General features: G+C 41.6%; 1 protein-coding gene across 6 annotated transcripts in view; it reads right to left on the bottom strand.

Annotated features, from left to right (window-relative positions):
• Positions 1–18,660, bottom strand: part of LOC149320104 (teneurin-4) — a 793,050-nt gene that overhangs the window by 478,356 nt on the left and 296,034 nt on the right. The gene's annotated exons all lie outside the window — the stretch shown is intronic.

Raw genomic sequence — 18,660 nt, 5'->3', positions numbered from 1 at the left:
TGTATAGCAAAGTACAATAACATCCAAGATCCACATTAACAGGGATACCTTTATTGGGCCAACCAAAAGGCACAAAAGACATGCCACAAGCTTTCAAAGTTCCACTGGCTTCTTCATCAGATAAAGACTTCAAAAATCATACAGGAGGAATACACACACACACACACACACACACACACACACACACACCTAGTTAAAGGCCTGCATTTTGTCAAGATTTTGTTGTTGTTAAGATGATATAGAAGGGTTTACTGTGCAGGCAAGCCACTCCATCTTCTGGCCATGTGGGTACTGGGAGACAAAGCATCTTAAAGTCCAGGAAAATAAAATTTAAATTCACTTAGCAACCCAAAAAAGATACTTCCTTTGAGATCCAGGTTGTCTCTGTGATGCTACAAGCTCTTTGTTAGACAGAGAAAGCAGAATTTCTCGAGAAGCCTCCATGCTTTTGCATTATTGTACTTGTATTGTACTGCTGTATGGCCAACACGGCTACCACTAAAGACGTTTTCTGGATGTGAAGATACTGCATTTTAGCCACAGCAGGGGAATCCTATAGAGGGAGTCAATAGACTGGGGCTTCACTATTTGAGGTTTCTACCTCCAACAAAGTTAAAAAAAATTTTTTTTAAAAGTGGGACCGCATTTGGCATATTTTACTTCAACAGAACCTATATGTTTTCCTAATGTAAAAAGCACAGAGGCTTCTTGAAAAATTCAATGGTCTGTGCCCGTTATATGCAAGAAAATCTGGAGCACTCCAGAGTGATGCCAGTTGACATTTTACACACATGTCCCATTGTGTTGGCTGCTGCCACCATTGCAAGTTGCTCCCTTTGAGGTCACAATGAAGCACCTAACCATGTGATCTATGCTGGGTGTCATGTTTCTGACCCAAAGGGAGTGATTTGTGCCAGTGGCACCAATAGGACACATGGGTAGACATGTGTCACCCTAATGTCACTCTGGAGTGCGAAGGTAATGGAGTGAATCCAGGGCAGCTCCAGGACCAGAATATGCTTGGAGCAGCCTGGAATATACTGCCTGGTGTGGATGAGCTCTATGACTGTAATTTTGCAGGGGTGCACTAGTTTATAGTCTCTATAACTGCAGGAGTCATAACTGCTTTCCAACCCACATTTATTCTCCATCATTTTTTTAAAAGTAAGTCTTATAATCTAAGGTGCAGCCTCTTTCTCTGGATGAAAATCTTTGGTGAGGGACTGACTCCTTTATCAGGTCAAGCAGAGTTGCCTTTATTTGATTCCCCAACCTCATCTCTTAAGTGTACTTTGTTTTTTTGTAAAGCTCAGCAAGAAAGAGGCAGCTGAGTTATCTTGATAGGTGACTCTGCAGAGAGGAAAATAGGGCTGGACATTAGTAAAGTCTGATAAAGGAGACAGGAGAGGATTCTGCCAAGCCATCTGGGTGCCAGCATGCCTGATAATGTGATAATAAATGTTACTTATTAGGTGTTGTCTCAGGTCTGTGCTTTCATGCAGGGTCAAGGGCTTAAGGAGCTATTTGTTCTCAGCATCAGGAAAACAACTTGCAAAGCCTGCTGTGAAGGCCGACTCTGGCTTCATCCCTGGGAAAGATTTATATATTTATTTTTCTCAAGGTGTGTGTGTGTGTGTGTGTGTGTGTGCCTTCCCAGCTATATAAGTTATTCTCAACTCTCATCAAAGCAAATATTCTAGAGCTGAGAGCAGGGCGAAAAGCTTGAAGGCTTTCCAAATACCACAACATAAGATTAAGTATGAGAGATACCATCTATCAGAAATGATGACAACATAATACTAGTAATCATCACTGCCATCATCAGACAAGAAAAGACACTGTGGGCTAGTCATTAAAATAAGTGGAAGAGGCAAGGACCATCCTAACATTAGGCAAAGTGTGACATTCACATCAGGCAGCAGATGTTAACAGTGCCTTCCCCCTTGGCTGTTTTCCCAAATCCTTGGGCACTTCCCTCCATTGGAGGCCAGGGCTATGTTTAGGTTAAGACTAGGGTTGCCAGATATGAGGGCATTTACTTAGTCCATAACTTTCATGGGGCATATCTGGGTAACAGGTAGGGCTTAAAATTCTCCAAGTTTTATGAGATCAGCTCCAGACATGAGACTAGGCTGCCTGCAAACCTCCAGTCAGGCAAGGGAGCCTTCCGACTGTGCAGTATGCACAACTTAATAGTTATAAATCAAGTGTTGTAATTTGGAAACTCACTTAATTTTCAGCTAGAAAAGCATGTTCTCCATCTCTCTGTCTTTCTGGATTTATAAGCTGGGAACAACTGTGTTTGCTGCTTAGCTTGTGGTTAACTGCCCTTGAGTCAATCTCGACTCATGGTGACCCTATGGTATGGATGAGACATCTCCAAAACCCTCTGTTTTCCACTGTTCTTCTCAATTCCTGCAACCCCATAAAACCTGTGACCTCCTTAAAAGAGTCCATCCATCTAGCATGTGGCCTTCCTCTCTTCCTCCACCTTCCCCAACATTCCCCCCCCCCCCCATGAGTCCTTCCTACTCATGATGTGTCTGAAGTACGGCAGCCTCAGTTTGGTCATCTTGGCTTCCAGGGATGTTTGTGACTTGATCTGCTCTAGGACCCATTTGTTTGTCCTTTTGGCTGTCCATGGGATCCTCAGCACTCTTCTCCAGCACCACATCTCAAATGAATGGATTTTCTTCCTCTCATCTTTTTTAACTGTCCAGCTCTCACATCCATATATGGTAATAGGGAATACAATGGCTTGAATGAGTCTAACTTTTGTGCTCAGTTGTGTATCTTTGCATTTTAGAATCTTTTCTATTTCATTCATAGCCAAACTCTCCATTCTTAAACTTGGCTTCTGATTTTCTGACTACAGTTCCCATTTCCAACAATGTTTGATCACAAGTATGGGAATTCTTTTACCATTTCTATTTCTTCATTGTCTAGATTGAACTTGTGAAGGTCCTCAGTGGTCATTATTTTTGTTTTCTTTAGTACATGTAGTACATAATGATTAATGCCATCATTAATGACCCCAGCCCCCACACCATGAATTACACTGAGGGCCATCCATTGGTCTCAGGTTTTGGCACAGAAATGTCAGGGTCTGGGATGATCCTGAGTGGCAACCCCAGTTAAGACTGCATGTGGCAGCCACATAATATTCAATATTATTGAATATGAGACAAAAGGCATCATTATACAAGCAACTGAACATTGAATATCTGAAAGGCTAGCAGGCAGAAAATGAGGCAGACTTGTCCTTTATTGCTCAAGGATCAGGACTAGAGCCAAAGGATAGCTAAAGATGCAGTACTTCAGCAGTTTCATTCTTGAAGGAAGCAAGGAGTAATTTTAACAATTTTTCTTCCTGCTGTTAAAAAAACGACTTAAAAAAAATTGAAAAGTGTGCTGTTTTGCAAGACTGTTCTTGGTTCAGAACTTATTCTGTGCAAAATTTGAACATGTGCCATTTCCCAAGCTCAACAGAGTTGAAAATGCTGGCATTACGCAGTGATTCTATGTAAAATGAGCATTTGGTGTGTGTGTGTGTGTTGCACAGAAAAATACCATCATCTTCACTTTCTGCATAGAAAATTCCCCTTCATCTGAAGAAAATGCTATTTTCTGCAGAAAAATGTGCAAATTTTGAGCAGATTAAGTCTTGGAGTACAAAGATTCTTGCCAGTCCAAGATTCTCCTTGTTAGAATTCCCTGGCATTTGAGAAACACATTTTTTGATCATTTTCCAAGTATTCTCAAATCTTCTTTCCCTACAGACAACTTAGACTAAAAGCGCCTAACCCTAACTCCACTGGGGCTATTGATGCTTCCATTGTTTTAGTCAGAATAAGACCAATTCAAGGAGAGCTGGTATTGTGGCTCACTTTGCATATCCTTTATTGCCCTCTTAATTGGCATTATGCTCAAGATGCCTGTCTAGAAAACCATGGGAACTAAAAGGCAGATTCCAAGTCCAACCAATACACTTGTGTTGTGGTTTCCCCCCCAAACCAAGCAAGATCCCATTAAAACATCATTATTCTCCTCCCTACCCTACCTTCACTGTGACTAGCCTCATTTGACAGCCAATACAGAAAAGGAGATGTGTCCTTAGTCTTGAGAGCCTGGTCACCTTTTCTCATGAAAATTAATTGGTTTTTTCCCCCCAAGGGAAGATAAAAATGGAGAGATAAATAGCAAAGGCAAAACAACATAAGTGGCCTAGACTTTGGGGAGCAAAAGTGGATTCTTGCATAAATTGTACAAGCCAGCACTCCAGAAGAGTAGCTCCTTTCTCTGAAGAGGCCAATGACCTAAGCTATACAACTCATTTGTAAGGTCTAGTAGAAGGGCTAGAAATGGGGAGCGGGTGGCTGCAAGGAGAGAAGAGAAGCAGGGAGAAAGGCACCGAGGGAATTATGCAAATCAAAAGTAGTTGTGTGGTTCATGCCTAGAAACAGTGGCATCACCAGGGTTGGTGTCTCCCAGTGCAATAACTCATGGTGTCATCCCCCCTCCCGACCTCCCATATCACACCATACAGAATCCTTAGTAATGTTTTTTGGACAAAAGTAACTTGCGAATTGTAATTCCCGTATATCACTGGATGTAATGGCAGTAGTTGTGACATAAACACCAACCAAAGTTAAAATTATACCTTTAAATTAAAATATCATAAACACAGCCTAATCTATTTACATTTACGTAGTTTCATGTGATTAAAAAAATTGGGTCAGATGTGATCTTACCAAATTTAAGAAAATGTGCTCCTGAAATCCCTTTCTTGCAGAACTTGGTGCTCGTAGGACACATCTTTTCTGGCCCATTGTTCAGTCCCCAAATCACCAAAAAGTGGGCCAGAACAACTTGCAAAACAAAATGGCTTTCCTTTCTGATATTCCCAGATTCCTGTACAGTTGAAAAATTAAATAATGGGTTTAACTGAACACCGCATGCACTTAGGGATTTCATTATTTGATAGTTTTCTTCATAAAGGAAGCAACAACTAATTTTAACATTCTTTCTTCCTGCCAAAAGAAAGTCTTCCAAAACTACATTATTTGCTGTTAAGGACTCATTTTGTGCAAAATTCACACTTGGTAATTTTGCAAAGAAAACAACATTTTATCTAGTATTACAATATGAAAATGCTATTTTCTGTGCAGAAATGCTATTTTCTAGGCAAAATAACCATGTGCAAATTTTGCATAGAAATCTCTTAACCTTTTTTTGCAGGATACGGCATTTTTCTGTATGGAAAATACAAATTTTGTATAGATTTTTTCCAATATTTTCATTAGTCCAGGATTCTTCTCATAATGTTTTCTTGATAGTCAACACATTTTTGAACCGTTTCCCCAATATTTTTAAATATTCTTTCCAGCCCTATCTGCACTGCATGCTATCTCTCATATTATTGAAATTGCTGTACATTTACTTGTCATTGGCTTGAATGATTTTGCTATTACCAAAGTATGAGTTTCCTGTACACTTATCTTCCTCCAAAGAGCAATTAATGCAAAGTACATGATAACAATCTCAAATTTTAAATAAGTTTATGCCTCAGTCTCAGTACAGTCTTCAGATTTTACACATAACTGTTATCAAATTCAAATGAGGTACCTAATTAAATTCCCCTTCAGATTATTGTGTCCAGACATATGAGAACAATAGAACACTTTATGCTTTATGAGCTGCTGAAAACGTTGTATTACATTAAAGGCATACATATAAATACACATTGTTGGAATGATAAATAGTACAGCACAATCCTATGCATGCTTCTGTTGTAATGACATCTAAGGAAATTTAAGGTATAAGGAAATATTCATACAATTGTCCCAGAAGGTGGAAATATTACTTGCTTGGGCTGTGCTGGTCTATGACCATAATAAAGATTCTACTACTACTTATTTGGGCTACAACGCCTCTACTCCTCCAGCCGGCATGCTGTGGGGATATTTGGAGCTATAGTCCCAAAACCTTTTCCGAAGCACAGCACTGTTTACTTCCTTCCTTCCCGCCATGGTTTCCTTTCCTCTGTGTCAATGTTAAGTTCTTTGGGGCACAGACATGTCTTCAAATACTCTCCACCCCAACACTCTGTAAAGTACCCTGCACAATGCAGTTGTACAGACTGACAAGGCACCCTAGTCCATTAAGGAGATTTCCTTTGGGATTCCACATATTTACACATATGTATTCATAATACTCAACTCACTGATCACTGGGTGCTGTCTGGGCAACTGCATCTTTCAGCAGACTGAAGGATGTGCACAGTTGTTACACAGAACTACATCAGGCACGTGGTAGATCAGGATATGAGTGGGTTTTTGTTTAAATACCAACAGAATAATATTTCTGCTTACATGCAAAAGTCAACTGTCTGGGAGGTTCTTAGAGCTGTAGTTAAAAAGTAATTGTCCATGTTCTTTGCCAGAGGCAGGGGAATAGCCATGGGACAGATAGATTGAACTTCTTTTTTGCTGCTCCAGGGGATAAGGCTCTGTCCAATGGATTCAAACTACAAAAAAGAATATTGATGTCCTGTGTGCACTGACCATAGGCAGTCCAGATAATCCTGGCCTTGCAGCTGCCCTGACCCTCTACTCCTACAAAGGCCCTTCCTTCCAACACTGGGTGACTGATCACACACAGGTCTTGCCATCGTGGGTCGCTTCACTCTGAGGTCAGAATGAGGTACCCAGCCTTGATGCCCATGGCTGGGCACCTTGTTTTGACTTCAGAGCAAGCAGCTTGCAGCAGAGACAGATGTGCTGGATGCATTTTAAACAGTTGTTCGGCATCAAAAGAAAGGGCTCCAGATCTTCCAGGAAGATTCAAAGTAAAATGCAAGTTTTAAAAATGTGTTTCAAAGGTATATACCCTGATTCTGTCACTGAATGGGCCAAAAATTATCTAGTTTGTTTGTACCTTAATTGGGCTTTGGGTCATGCATTGTCCAGTCTCACTGCTAAGAAGAACTGGGGGGGGGGGGGTGGACAGCCATTTTATTTGGCCCATGGAGACAGGGCCTAGGGAGAACATGTGGCTTGTTGTTGTGTGCCTTCAAGTTGTTTCTGATTTATGGTGACTCTAAGGTGAACATGTCACAGGGTTTTCTTGGCAAGTTTATTCAGAGGTGGTTTGTCATTGTCATCCTCTGAGGCTGAGAGTGTGACTTGCACAAAGTCACCCAGTATGTTTTTATGCTCAAGTGGGGTATCAAATCCTGATCTCCAGAGACATAGTCTAATGCTCAAACCACTACACGACTAGAAGGATGGTGTGTTCTCTTTCATTGGAGGCATTTCAACATAGGATGGATGGATGGCCATCTGTCAATGATGCTTTAGTTGTTGATTCCTGTACTGTCCAGGAATAGGATGAGATGACCCTTGGGATTCCTTCCAACTCTATGATTCAATGGCAATAACAAGAAAGCATATCTCTTACTTGAGGTAACTTCAGTAGACTAGGAGTACCACACTCTGCTGACTCAGGCAAGTGTTGTTGCCCTAAAAGTAACTTTCCTAAGCTCTGATTAATCAAGCAAGTTTTTCAGTAGAGACAGAGGACCCATAGAACAGAAAGAAAGATGCATAATTTGGAAAACTATCTTCTTTGGACTATTAGGCCCATGCTTGCTGTGGGATTTTGGAGAGAAGTCAAAACACCTAAGATATGAAAAAAAAAAAATGCCGGGTTTGGAGTGCAGAACAGACCCTTATCCATCTGTCTTTTTCAGGGTGGAAAAAAACCCCTTAAAGCAAAAGTGTATTAGTGGTATGTCACTGGAAAACTCAGAAAGTGACTCTGTTGGGCATCTTGGCTTCTTTCTAATAATTCATCCAAGTACAACATTTCACCAAGCACTGTCTGGAATCTCTCAGTGGGACAATCAGAAGTGGACTTTCCTTTATTGTGACAATAGGAATCAAGATAATAATCCCCAGGGAAGATGTTCTTGTCTCTTCATTCCCACTGATTATTTTTTAAAATAAAAACAGTATGTTCTTTGGTTATTAAAGAGAAAGAGAACTCCTGCCCAGTCACTGCCCTTAAGAAATTGGCAAGCCAATGTGGATCAAGCAGAGGCGAGTGTTGTGAAAATGACTTAAATGGATTTCAATGGAGGAAACCATATAATTCTGTTCCAGCACACAATGACAGTGTTTACTAGTAAATTAAAAGTCCAAGAGACATTTAATACAACAGCCCTAAAAAGAAAAATGACACTATTTCCCATTGTCAACCCAAGTGGCAATGTGTAACATTCCAGACATCTACATGCATCCTTGTGACTTAAAATTGGGGGTACCAACACAATGCCAAGTAATCCTTTACAGCAATGGTCCTGTAGCAGACTGGGCCACTGTGGCTGCATCCGCACCCCTGAGTTAATCCTGGGATTTTTTAGTTTCTTGTGGCCCCAGAGCTTTCTGCCAGAGAAAGCTAAATGTCTCACTAAACTACAAATCCCAGAATGCCATAGCATTCAGCAATGGCAGTTAAAGCAGTGTCAAACTGGATTATTTCTGCAGTGTGGATGCAGCGCTAGCAAAGGACATATTTGACTACTAAATATAGAAAGATGCTGTACATTTACTTGTCATTGGCTTGAATGATTTTGCTACTACTTATCTTCTTCCAAAGGGCGACTAAAATGGTGAAAGGTCTGGAAACCATGCCCTATGAGGAATGCCTTAGGGAGCTGGGGATGTTTAGCCTGGAGAAGAGAAGGTTAAGAGGTGATATGATAGCCCTTTTTAAATATTTGAAGGGATGTCATATTGAGGAGGGAGCAAACTTGTTTTCTGTTGCTCCAGAGACTAGGACCTGTAGCAATGGATGCAAGTTCCAGGAAAAGAGATTCCAGCTCAACATTAGGAAGAACTTCCTGACTGTAAGGGCTGTTTGACAGTGGAACAAACTCCCTCGGAGTGTAGTGGGGTCTCCCTCCTTGGAGGTCTTAAAACAGAGGCTGGATGGCCATCTGCTGGGGATGCTTTGATTTGGATTTCTTGCATGGCAGGGGGTTGGACTGGATGGCCCTTGCGATCTCTTCCAACTCTATGATTCTATGATTCTATGATTTTATGTAGCTGACATACACATGGTACATAGATGCTTTGGTCAACTTGTCAAAGCAGTCAGTCACTCAATCCCACTTTCTCCTTGTCTCTCTTTGCCAAAATAGTTGTTCTACATATAAAACCTCAGACATGCAGAGGAACACTTTCCTCCTCTAAACTGTCTCTCTCAGCTCAGACCAAGCCATCCTGTCCAAGTGCACACCCATGTCACTGTTTGGAGCAGTCACAAAGGCAATTCTGTCTTCCCTATACATCTCTGCACTCACAGTTTTCTGTTTCTGTTTAGCAGCTGCAGCAGCCTTTTTCATTAGGGACAGAGCAGAGTGGAGGAAGTAGGTATAGAAAAAGCATGTTAACTTTAAAACTGACTTTTTGGGGGCATTTCAAAATTTCCAGCTAACCTGAGTCTCTAGTGCAGTTCAGTGTGTCTTTTCCTTCTCCAATTTACTTCCCTCCTGCCCTCCTTCTCTTTAGCCTTCTTTGTTGCTGGTTTCTCTGCTCCTCACTAGATGCGCCACACTCCTGCAAAGCAACCGCCCATGTGATCCTTCCTCTTCTCTCTCCCGTTGCTCAGACTGAGCCAGAATATACTCATCGCTTCTTTATTCAGTGATGAGTAAAAGTTAGAAACCCTATTACTTTACACTGAAAAGTAATGAATCACAGCTCTGCCCATTATGGGCAGAAAAAGTAACAGTATTTTGACTCATTCTTGAAAAAGGTAACTAGTTACAAATAACTAGTTACTTCTAAGCTCTGAACTTGCTAGGAGTGCTGCTTGTCATAATAAAAGGCACTGGTCACTGTCCCTTACTGATAGGCTCTGTTCTGCAGGAAACACATGCTCATAATGACTCTAGATTTGGAAATACGGGAAAGCCATAGTAAAGCTTCACATGCAAGAACGCTCTTGCTGACTTCACAATGTCATTGAATTTTGCTAGGTTAGGAAAAGCTCCTTTACTTATAGCAATGCTCAAAGCACTTGCTTGATTTAAGGAGTGAGAGAACTCTTTTGGCTTCAGTGCAAGCTCATGAATGGGTTACACACAACATCCTTAAATATATTTCTGCTGAGCTGTTCCTGGGGAGACTTGTCTAAATCTATCTCTGATGAGACCCGTCTCTTTCTTTCCATTAAGCTCTGGATGCTTTCCATTTCCAAATTTAAGATGAGCATCCTTTTGCAGTTGATCAATGTTTGCTAAATAAATTCCTAGATATTCACCACCAATTGAAAATGGAATACTATATAAAGAACAGAGCTGTTGAAATAAATAGCCAAGACGGGTGATCTGAGGTTGTGAAACATTGAATCCCGAGAGATCATGGAAAATTCTACAGAACTTGACAGCTCATAGCTTCTGAGACTATCCTTCTCTGACCTGTGAATTCAGGTGTGGTGGACTACAACTCCCATTTTTCCAGCCACAGGGGGAAGACAGCTAGGAAAATGCAGGAGATCATAACCTGCTAAGTCATCACTTGTGATGGGTGGCCAACAACAAAATGGCAGGGTCTCAGCCACAAATCTAAAAACACACAAGACTATCTCATCAACAAAACAGATACAGTTTGTCCTCCATGCCCACAGATTCTGCATCCACAGATTCCACCATCCATTACTTGAAAATATTCAATAATAATAGTAATAATTATAATAATGCATCCAAAAAGCAAACCTTGAGTTTTTGTGTAGGGGACAACAATGGGATTTGAACATTACGGATTTTGGTACCATGGGGGGGGGGGGGGGGGTTCCAGAACCAAATGGCAGCAGATAACATGGGCCCACTGTACATAACAAATGCTCTCCCCCAAGATATTTATAACAAATAAATATTATAATAGCAGATATGGATATTGTTCATTCCTCTATCTTCAAATTTGCTATAAATATATTTATTGGTTGTTGGTATTTGTTATATAGTTGTTTTGTTTATGTGATGGTCTTCTGTCTTTTGGGGATCTGAAAATGAACACAATGAGTCACCATACTCATACTGCACATGACTTTATGGTATTGATGGGAAGCATCCTTAATTGATTTCCTTTAAAGAGGCCATTCATGAACTGGATACGGTGGAGGTTTGGGTGGAGGCACATGTCTCTATTCTATGTTCTCTGAGGTCTCATAACCCCTGTCCAAGAATTGCTGCTTAATCCATCTCACTTACTGTGAGGAAGATAGGTCCAAGTAGTGCTTTGACTGTGTTTTCCTGCATGACAGGAGGTTGGACTGGATGGCCCTTGGGGTCTCTTCCAACTCTATGGTTATAAGGGTTAGTGTATTTTGGGGTGGGCAAGTGACTGGAGTTGTGAGGGCCCCAGTGGTCTCTCAATGGACTTTCTAGAGCAGGAGTCTGAATTCTCACAGTCCAAATGGTACACTGCCCCATTTACAGTTTCTCCAGAGCTCTAGAAGTCTGCATGGCTAACATACAGTAGCTGCCATTTTGGTGACCAGAACTGACTACATACTTGGTGCTTCCATTTGCTTCTTGCTTCTGTTGTATTTGGGGGTGGAGGTAGTTTGCAGGTCCTCTGGAATGGGGAGAGCCTGAGAACAGAATGTACTAGCCCCTCAATGCATGTAGTAGCCCCCCAACAGGGAATGTGCACTTTGGGCAAAAACAAACCCTGTCTGCCTGTCTGTCTATTTTCATATGGGAGGAGGGGGGGGAATCCTACCATTAAATGCCCAATTCTTTATTAAACATTATCAAAGATGGATGAAAATGTTGTTTGTTTTAATAAAATGTTTCCAAAATGAAAAGATTTAGTCATAAATGGGATAGAAACAATTTCATATGTGTGTGTGTGTGTGTGTGTGTGAAATTGTTTCTATCCCGTTTATGCACATGCACACACACACATCTCCAAGTGTGAATGTGCATATATGTATGTATGGATGGATGGATACATATTTTGTGTGTGTGTATGTATCAGATTGTTTCCATCGCTTTTGCGACTAAATCTGTCAGCTTTGGAAACTGTGATCATGCTAAATTGTGAACTGCTAAAAATGGGATCATTCTGCTACAATTGTGCAGTGTGAAAGGGGATACACTGATCTGTCAGGCTTCCTTTCTTGTTTTCTCCCAGGTTTCAGCTGTGTGTGTGTGTGTGTGTGTAACTGTAGCAGTATGAACCCAGTTTAACTGTCAGGCTGCAACTAATGGAATCCTTTAATTTGTAATTTGGGAGGTACCGGAAGCTCTCTAGCAGAGAATTCCAAGTTCCCCACCAAACTATAAATCCAGGATGCCATAGATTATTGCTATGGTAATCAAAGTAGGATCATAGCACTATAATCGTGGCACGCAAAAGGGCCCCAATGCTGACAGGAAGACAAGACCGCCATGCAAACAAATATTAGGTGTAGGGCTGTCAAGTCAACAACATTCCCTGAGAAGCGGCATGTAAAGTGGAATGAAAGTGCTATAAACAAGTAGTGCGAAAGATGGTGCCCTACTCACAGTCTCTTGGAAAAACAAAGACATGTTGAGAACTGATGGAGTGGATGCAGATAGCAGAACTCTTCATGCAAGCAATAAATGAAAGGGGTAAGAAGGTCTATGCCCCTGTTTTTCCCCTCTCCTTCTCTCTTAGAACAAATGCAGATAGAATCCAGGCCGTCTTTTCACAGTGTTTAAAAGATAGGGAGCAGCTTGTATGTTTTCAGAGTCCCTTGCCTCCTCTGGAAAGCTTTTGGCTTCCCTGCAAGGTTGGACGCTCTGCTGAATGTGCCCCAAAGCCTACTTCCCCTCCATTAGTATCTAATTAGAAACTGCAAATTTAATCAAATTCATGTCTGGGATGGCTCCAGCATTTGTATACTGCACTGTGAAGAGGATAGCTTTGCTCTCTTGCATGCCAGAGAAGACCATCTGAAATACTCCCTGGTTCCATGCACCAATTCTCCTGCTGGAGGCCCAGAATGCGTTCAATGGTCCATTCCATGACTATTTACTCTCTGCCATGATTTTGCCATTGCTGTGCTTCTCTGACTGACAGATAGGGGAGAAAAGCAAATCATTTTTCTATCAGGAATCTTAAAGGGATGCATTCTTTGCCTATCTCATGATTGAATTCTAAACAGTTTGGCCATTACAATTGCTATTTTAGAACATGCAGCATACAAATAAAACCTATATGCACCAAGTCAATCAAACAAGATGCACATATTGGTTAAGTTATGACTGGTGACTTTCAGGTCAGTGGGGTGACGAATCTGCTCCAAGTTTTAACCTGAACTTTAAAGGATGTATTTAGGTTTCTGAATCAAGGCTCTGAACCACTTTGGAGGATAGAACCTAACTGAAGATTGGTGTCTTGGGTATCATATTGGGAGAAATGTAGGATATTAAATAAACAGATAGAAAAATAAATACATAAATCCCATTGTGGATTCACCACTCCATTGATATGGGTACCACCAGCCTTCACTGCCTGGAACAACTAACATTCCTTGTGAACCTGACACAATATGCTGAAAGTTCAAATAACTTATTTGATGCATCCATATTCATTTGTACAATTAAAGTATTACTTTTGGGGGATTAGAGCATGTCCTGGAGGGCTTCAAGGGCCACTGAAAAGGGGCTGGGGGATGCATGCAGTTTACGGGTTACATTTATCTCATTCTATACATGTGCGTGTGAGTTCGCACACATAAATCTATTGTATTTATGTCTTATTCTACCATGGAGTTCCCATATCATATTACTAATCTGCTTTGCATCTGGGGACTATAGGGTTATAGTGCTGCAATTCCACTTTAATTGCCATGGTTACATCCTATGAGATTTGTAGTGTAGGCAGGGGTGTATAGAATTCACAGCCAGAGAGCTCTAGTGCCTCCCCCAACTAAAAACCCCAGGAGTCCATAGGGTGGAACCATGACAATTAAAGTTGAGTCATAATGCTAAAGAGAGCCAGTATGGTGTAGTGGTTTAAGCAGTGGACTATGTCTCTAGAGATTAGGATTCTGTTCCCTGTTTGGCCATAGAAATCCACTGGGTGAGCTTGGGTGAGACACCTACTCTCAGCCCCAGAAAACCTTGGGCCTTAGGGTCACCATAAGTCGGAAATGACTTGAAAGTGCACAACTACAACATAGTGCTATAACTGCATAACCTCCAGCTGTCCCAATTTTTCATGTGAGAGTGTTTTCATGTTGTCAATTTGTCCCAATTAATCTATCTTTTCAGCTGCTTTTAAAATTTCCTATTTTCTTTCTCTTCCTCCCACTTTCCTCTTTTTTTCCTTGGCTTAATTCATTTGGTGCAAACTGAGTTCAGTAGCAAAAAGAGTTGGCTCTCAATTAAGGCAGCAGGGAGAAGACGGAGCACAAACTTGCCCTTCCCTGTAGGCTCATGTAAGAGCAAACTGCTGCAGCCTCTCTTAGTTTATATGTTCTTCCCCATTAATAACTTTTGCCATCTTGAACGCACTCAGATGCTGCTTGGCCACATATGACCTGGTTTCCATCTCTTAAATACTGAATGACATGTAAATGTATAGTGTGAAAGTGCCCCTGGTTAGCCTCAGCTCCTCTGCACCATCAGTTCGTTCACTGGGCCCAACCCTGGCTCAAGTTAGCAAGTACCTGTGCCTTAGCATTGAAGTTTACTAAACTGCGGAAGTAATAGTTAGCTATTTTTGAAGGGCGTGAGGCAAGGTGCTAATTCACTAACATTTGTCAAAATACTGAGATTCTCTTCAGAGGGATGGTGCTATAAGAACTGTGGCACGTTATTATACCTAAAGAAAAGCAGGGGGAAAATACTGTTTTGTCGCAGAGATCCGACTCCGATAACCACCACTGCACTTTTCATTAATATCTGGTGACAGATGTAGTTTGCTGAGGAAAAGTCTATTACCTACACTCTAACATGAAGTTATCTCTTTTCTTCCAAACAGCATAATGACTGGATCTTTGCCCCTGCGTCATTCACATACATCAATTCTTTGCAGGGTGTGAAATCATATCCTCTACTTATTGTAACTATATGAAGGGATTCGCTGGGGAATGTGGCAAAAGAAAAACAACATCAGAAATGGCTAGGAGATACAGATAAAATGCAGTTAGAGACATGCTGGCAGGCCTGGCTTGCTCTGTGTATGTTTGTGTATGTATGTATGTGTGTAAACATAACACCATTGTTGCCCCAGTTCTGTTTGCTATGTTGCACAGGGTATTTTGCAGAATGTATTCTACTCCTGTAACAGAAGGTCACAAAGCCCCTGTATATGAGAATTCAATACTACATACAGGTTCTTATCTATATTATTCATGAGATATCCTGCTTAGATCCCTTATGGCAACAGTTATAAAGTGCTAGTTATGACCTATAAAACCTTATATGGCTTAGGTCCAGGTTTAGGATTAGGCTCAGAAGAAGGTGGCATGAAAATTGGAGGAAAGAACGACAACAATTTAAGATATGCAGATGACACCTTACTACCAGCAGAAATACCATTTTTAAGGGGGAACTGGCTGCACATCATCCAGAAAGTTTGCGCCAGAACTGGTGTTTGGGTGCTGCATCATCTGAAATTGTCACTGTGGGAACAGCAGGGAGGGCACTTTATTTGGCCTGTGGAAACAGTGAGGCCTAGTCATAAATGGGGCAAAATAGCCAAGGAACGGGCACATCTGGAGAGCAGCATATAAAAGTCCAAGAAGAGATAGTCTACTGACTCCTCACATCTCAAGGATTGGGGGAGATCAAGGACAGAAGGAAATGGGGTGAGAGTAACACATTTGCTTCCAGTGGAGGCCAAAGCAGGGTGGTCAGATGTCTTCATTTGCCAGAACATGTCTTACCTGTCAGCCCAGGAGGAACTCCAAAATGTCCTCCATGTTGAGCATGACTAAGAAGCATGAATTTATATTAGTGTTTTTAGCTTTTATTCTGTAATGTCTTACAGTTTTATTGCATGTTCTACATTTTACAATGCCTTATCCTCCTTTGCAGTTATGACATCTGCTCACCCTGGGCCAAAGGGATTCGAGAGGGGTCACCTTCCTTCTCATCCAGTGAGAAAGCCCAGTATTATACTTCCTTCTTTGCAGCTGGGGTAGTGAGGTTGTGCTGAAGAAAACAGTGGGACTTGCCGGAGGCCACCTAGAAATTCAGAGGCGGAGGCAAGAGTTGAACTGTGGAATCTCACATCTCACACTCTTCGTTCCTATGCTCCGCCAACCATAACCAAGTTCTTTTTTAAAAAAGAACCCTTGCACAAACCTGACCTTATTAACCAGGAGGAACAGGAGACAAAGAGGAGTCTGTGCACAAAAGATTTCTGTCTCTTCAGTCATTGACTGGCTGGAATGAGGGAAATAAAGGCCATTTCCAAACCAACTAAGAAGCTGCTATCAATAAGAGAAAGAACAGATGTTTACCCAGATCATCGAGGGAAGGGGAGGATGCAATGAGCCATACAGATTCTTAGAGGCCTACACCTTACAACGTTTGACAGATGTAAAGCATCAGAATTATGTTACATTAAGTGACCAAACCTCTCCTCTTAAGACCCTGAGCCAGTAAGCATGTCTTTCTGGCTAGTGGTTTGTCAAGAGAGAGGCTTCCCACCAGGGAATTGGTGAAATGCTAAATTGAAAGTAGCCAGCTTGTTAGCTATGTCCAGAAATGCTGATTTTAAGGCTTAGAGATACTGCTAGGATGGAAGAAATAACATAAAAGGGAACTGTGGGTGGAGGAAAGCCTTCACTTTGGTTGATTCTGCACTATTTGTTTGATTTTAATATCTTAAATTCCCATCTATTTCCCTCGCAGGGAATGTAAGAGACAAAATCAGTTGAACAAACTCAAACAGCTCTTTAATAAATAATATTAATAACACTTTTTAACAAAAACAGCTAATCAGAAGGACTAAAAATATTAATTATTTAATTTGTTACAATGTATTCTGCCCTATCTGTGATGATCTCAGTGTGGCTTACAACAAAATCAATTTTAACCCCCCCAAATAATAAAATAAATATAGGGAATTATTTATCAATTAAAGTCAAGCAATTTAAAATAATGTGAATCAAGGCACATGTGCAAACTGGAGAAAATCAATTAGGTCCAAAGGCTCAAATAAAAAGTCAAGTTTAGGCTTGGTTCCAGAATGACACCAGAGTTGGAGCCAATTGGATCTCCAAGAGGAGCGTATTCCACAATGGGGGTACCACCACAGAGAAGGCCCTACTCCAGTGATGGTGAACCTTTTACAGACCGAGTGCCCAAAATGCAACCCAGACCCCACTTATTTATTGCAAAGTGCCATGTCCCTCTGGCTTTCTAGTAAGAAACTCTGGCAAACTCTGTGCTAGGGCGACAGCATGTGTGCCCACAGAGAGGGCTCCGAGTGCCACCTCTGGCATGTGTGCCACAGGTTCACCATCACTGCCCTACTCCATGTCCTCCTACAATGTATTACAGGTTGAGTCTCCCTTATCCAGAATTCCAAACTCCAAAATATTCCTAAATCCTAAATTGTCTACATGGGTGGCTTTCTGATGGTTCAGTGTACACAAACTTTGGGGTTCGACAGACCACCCCAAAAGGGTGGTCTGGAGCCGCTCGTTTTCCCTCCAGAAGGAGCCCGCACCTACCAAACCATGCGGACTCCTTCTGCACCAAAAAGAACCCCCTAAAAGCGGGTTCTTTTTGGCACGTATGGGCACTGGGTGTACTGTGTCACGTCAATGACACAAGCATGGGGCCCCAGTGTGCGGACCCGGTGCCGTGCTGGCATCATCATGACGGTCCCCGTATGGACAGGAGGCCGCCATATGGACTAGGGTTCGGGAGCATGTGGTTGCTGCGCACTCCCAAACCCTAGAATTGGTGCGGGCATGCTCCTTGTCGCTTGTCTGTCTTGGGCCTAAGTTTCATGCAAAAATAACAAAAACAAAACCCTATTAAAATATTTTGTATAAAATTACTTTCAGGCTATTTGTATAAGATTTAAACGTCTAGTCATAACCGACTATAGGAGGCGGTGCTCATCTCTGTTATTAAGCCAAAGAGCCAGCGTTGTCAGAGACTACTCTGTGATCATGCGGCCAGCATGACTGTATGGAACACGGTTACCTTCCCACTGAAGTGGTACCTATTTATCTACTTGCATTTGCATCCTTTCGAACTACTAGGTTGGCAGAAGCTGGGACTAGTGACTGGAGCTCACCCCATACTTCGGCCTCAAATTGCCAACCATCTAACTTTATGATTGTCAGAATTACTAATCCACCACATCCCTATGTATCCCTTGTGTATATCCCTTGTGTATGTCCATAAGATATACAAAAACATAAATGAATTTCACATTTAGACTTGGATCTCATCTCCAAGATATCTCATTATGCATACGCAAATATTTCAAGATCCAAAAAAAATCTGAAATCCTAAACACTTCTGGTCCCAAGCATTTTGGATAAGGGAGACTCTACCTGTACACCCCTACTAGTGAGACACAGGGAAGGGCCCCTCCAATAGAATTCAAAATTGGGGGGGGGGGGTGTGTGTGTTTGCATTTTAATGCAAAC

This window comes from Sceloporus occidentalis, unplaced genomic scaffold, assembly GCF_023333645.1.
Source record: "Sceloporus occidentalis isolate IW3139 unplaced genomic scaffold, rSceOcc1.0.p SCAF_2, whole genome shotgun sequence".
In the NCBI taxonomy this organism is placed as follows: domain Eukaryota; kingdom Metazoa; phylum Chordata; class Lepidosauria; order Squamata; family Phrynosomatidae; genus Sceloporus; species Sceloporus occidentalis.
The sequence above is the reverse complement of the archived record's forward strand: the minus strand, read 5'-3'. Positions and strand labels throughout refer to the sequence as shown.